Source organism: Armigeres subalbatus, chromosome 3, assembly GCF_024139115.2.
Source record: "Armigeres subalbatus isolate Guangzhou_Male chromosome 3, GZ_Asu_2, whole genome shotgun sequence".
Taxonomy (NCBI): Eukaryota; Metazoa; Arthropoda; class Insecta; order Diptera; family Culicidae; genus Armigeres; species Armigeres subalbatus.
This window is the reverse complement of record NC_085141.1, coordinates 294,637,195-294,640,478: the sequence shown is the minus strand read 5'-3', so window position 1 is coordinate 294,640,478 and position 3,284 is coordinate 294,637,195. Positions and strand designations below refer to the sequence as shown.

The 3,284-nt window shown below is 40.4% G+C and overlaps 1 pseudogene; it reads left to right on the top strand.

Annotated features, from left to right (window-relative positions):
* The first annotated feature begins 300 nt into the window (after window positions 1-300).
* Window positions 301-2,735, top strand: LOC134222561 (chromatin-remodeling complex ATPase chain Iswi-like; annotated as a pseudogene).
* The last annotated feature ends 549 nt before the right edge of the window (window positions 2,736-3,284 follow it).

Below are 3,284 nucleotides of genomic sequence, written 5' to 3'. Positions count from 1 at the left end.
TGTTTGAATTGAAAGAAAAATATTTGAACTGAATGCTTTTATCTCAGTGTAAAATTGTGATTTTTACAGTGAGAACAATTAAAACAAAAATTGTAAAATAATCAAAATTACTTCCATTTTTAATCTTTCTGGCAACCATGACAACAAGAAAAAAGATTAACTGGCAGCCCATGACGATCTGTCAAGTTGGAAATTTGGGGAAACAATGTTTGTTTATCAAATTGTAATAGCCCGGCCAACACGAGCCACTTTTTGCTGGCCGCTCTTTTGTGCGATAGCGAACGAAATCTTCGCTAAACCATATCCAAGGAGGACGAGCACGTTGAAACGGTGGATACGAATAAAAATTCCGTAAGTTTGAGCCCATAAACTACATTTTAATGTAAAGAGAAATTTCTCGACTTAGATTTTGTTTTGAAATTTATGCTTGCGTTTTCAGATAGACTCCAACTCCGACACTACCTCGTCGCACACAAAGAGCCGGATTACGTTGCTACGCTGGAAACGGACCGCGACAAGCGGTTTAATTTTCTACTGGAACAGACTTCCACTTCATGCTACCGGGGCGGCAAAGGGATCATTGAGCAGCCCACCAGTCAAGGTGAAGGGAAAACCGAAGAAAGGAGAGGCGACCGAGAAGAGGAGTAACCCCCGCGAGCACCAAGGGCGACCCGGGAGAGTAAGTAGTTTTGATTTTATTTTTGTACGCAATATCAAGGGAACTTCCACAAATTACGTAACGCTACGAGGGACGCGGGGGGGTTGAGTGAAGTGTGACGATCCATACAAAATTTGTATTAGCCTTATATAAAAAGTGTGACATAGGGGGAGTTGAAAAGTCCTTGTTTTGCGTTACGTAATTAATGGATCTTCCTCAAGGCTGAATTCAGAGGATAGGGCATAAGGGGGTTGTAATTTTACAGTTTTTTTAAATATGCAAATATTTACACTTATTTCAATTTTGTGCGTTTTTAAGGGGAAAACAATGTTTGTTTTTTTTTTACTATCCAACAGTTTGAGCCTTGGTATATTAGGTCCGGTTGATCCGAGGGTTAATCAAAATTTTAGCACAGCACGATTTTTTTTAATTTTTATGCTCTTTTTACTTTGAATTCAATCGAAGGGTTTTTGAAAGTTCTTTTATTTCCTAATGAGAATTTAAGAAAAATAACGTTTGAACCTTTAACATTTATTTGTAGCCATCGCCATCGAAAGACGGAACAGGAAGAAGATGAGGAGCTGTTAGCGGAAACGAATATTATACCGGTAAAACAGTAAAACGGTATTCCACTTTGAAGCATCTCCACCGTGTATCAAGACTGACGAGATGCGAGACTACCAAATAAGAGGTCGGATGATTTCGCTGTACTGGAGAATGGAATCAACGGAATTTTAACCGATGAAATGGGTCTGGGAAAGACGCTGCAGACAATTTCCCTGCTGGGTTATTTGAAGAGCTTCCGAAGCAATCCTAGACTGCACATTGTTATCGTGTCCAAATCGACGCTGCAGAGCTGGGTCGACAAGTTTGGACGGTGGTGTCCTTCGTTGCATGCAGTTTTCTAGATTGGAGACCAGGAAACTAGGAATGTATTCATCAGGGATGAGCTGATGCCTGGGAAAGGACCATCGTAGTGCACCAACCACCCTTTCCTGTTGTATGGTACTGAGCCTGGCTCACCATACACTAGCGATTATCATTTGATGGAGAACAGCGGAAAATGGTCGTTTTGGATAATTTGTTAATCGAACTTCAGGAGCAGGAAATTCGGGTATTGGAAGACTACTGCTACTCCCGAATAAGTCATTATCTACGACTCCGATTGGAACCTTCAGATGGCTTAAAGGCTATGGATCGTGCTCACAGAATTGGACAGAAGGTGCAGGTCCGTGTGTTCCGTGTTATTACTGAAAACACTGTCGAAGAGAGCATGTACGGAGATCAAGTTTAAACTGGATAGATTGGTCATTCAACAAAGACGTTTTAAATTAGTGGATAACAAAACCAATCAGCTCAACAAGGATGAAATGTTGAATATCGTTCGATTAGGCACCAATCACGTTTTCCGATCCAAGGACTCAAGGATCACCGACGACGACATCGACCGTATTCTGCAGAAAGATGAATAGAAAACCGCAGAGCAAACTGCCAAGCTGGATAAAATGGGCGAATCTTTACTGCGTAGTTTTGCCTTGGAAACTGAAAACCTCGAAAACCGTTTGGTCTATCAGTTCGAAGGAGAGGATTATCGCGAGGAACAAAAACTGCACGCTCTGAGCTCCTGGATTGAATCACCAAAACGCGAGCGTAAAGCCAACTATATAGTTTGTTGATGTGTACTTCAACGAGGCTCTCCGGGTGGACGAACCCAAAGTACCGAAAGCTCCCCATCACAGACTCATTGTCTGTGTCCCCATCATTCGAAGCAACCAATCGTTCAAGAGTTCCAGTTTTTTTTCCACCGAGGCTGTTCAAAATGTTCTACCAGGATTTGTAAAGCGGCCAACTACAAGGTCCCAGGAACCCGGACCTGTGCATAGAAGCAACCAAGTAGCAGGAGGAACAGCGTAAGATCGATGAAGTGAAGCCGCTCAGCGATGAGGAGCTGCTCGAGAAAAAATCGCTGCTGACGCAAGGATTCACCAACTGAAACAAACGAGAGTTCAATTATTCAATGCCAAAGCAGGTGGAGGACAAAACACGGTAAGACGTGAGCCAGCAATTTTTAATGTTTAATGTATTGTTTTTTTTTTATTACAAATAAATATAGTAAATAATAAATAAAATGAAAACGAAATATTCAATTTTGAATACGCTAAATTTTATTCTGACATACTAGATTCAAATTGACAGCGGATACTACTTATTATTTTGAAAGCTAAACTGTTAAATCGAAAGAAAAATACACATTTAGTTTTGAGAGTAAAATGTCATTTTGAAAAGTCATCTCCTGTAACAGTTCTCACCGAAGTGACATTCTTGCACTTGTGGATTTAACAGGCTTATACTTTCTACTGAAAATCACTAACTAATTTTCTTAACTTTACCAACGTTTTCTTAATTTTACCAACGATTTTTTTTTGTGTGTACCAGTCCGCCAATCGCCAGTCTCTCTGAACACAGGCTGGAAGCACGCACATCTTCCTCGATTGTACCAAATATATTATATTAACAATATGGTTCACTTCGAGTTTTTCCATACAACGAAATGGCGAACAATTTGCCGGTGATAACAACATCATCTAGCGAGCAAAGAGGAATCTAAACATGTTTTTTTCTAGCT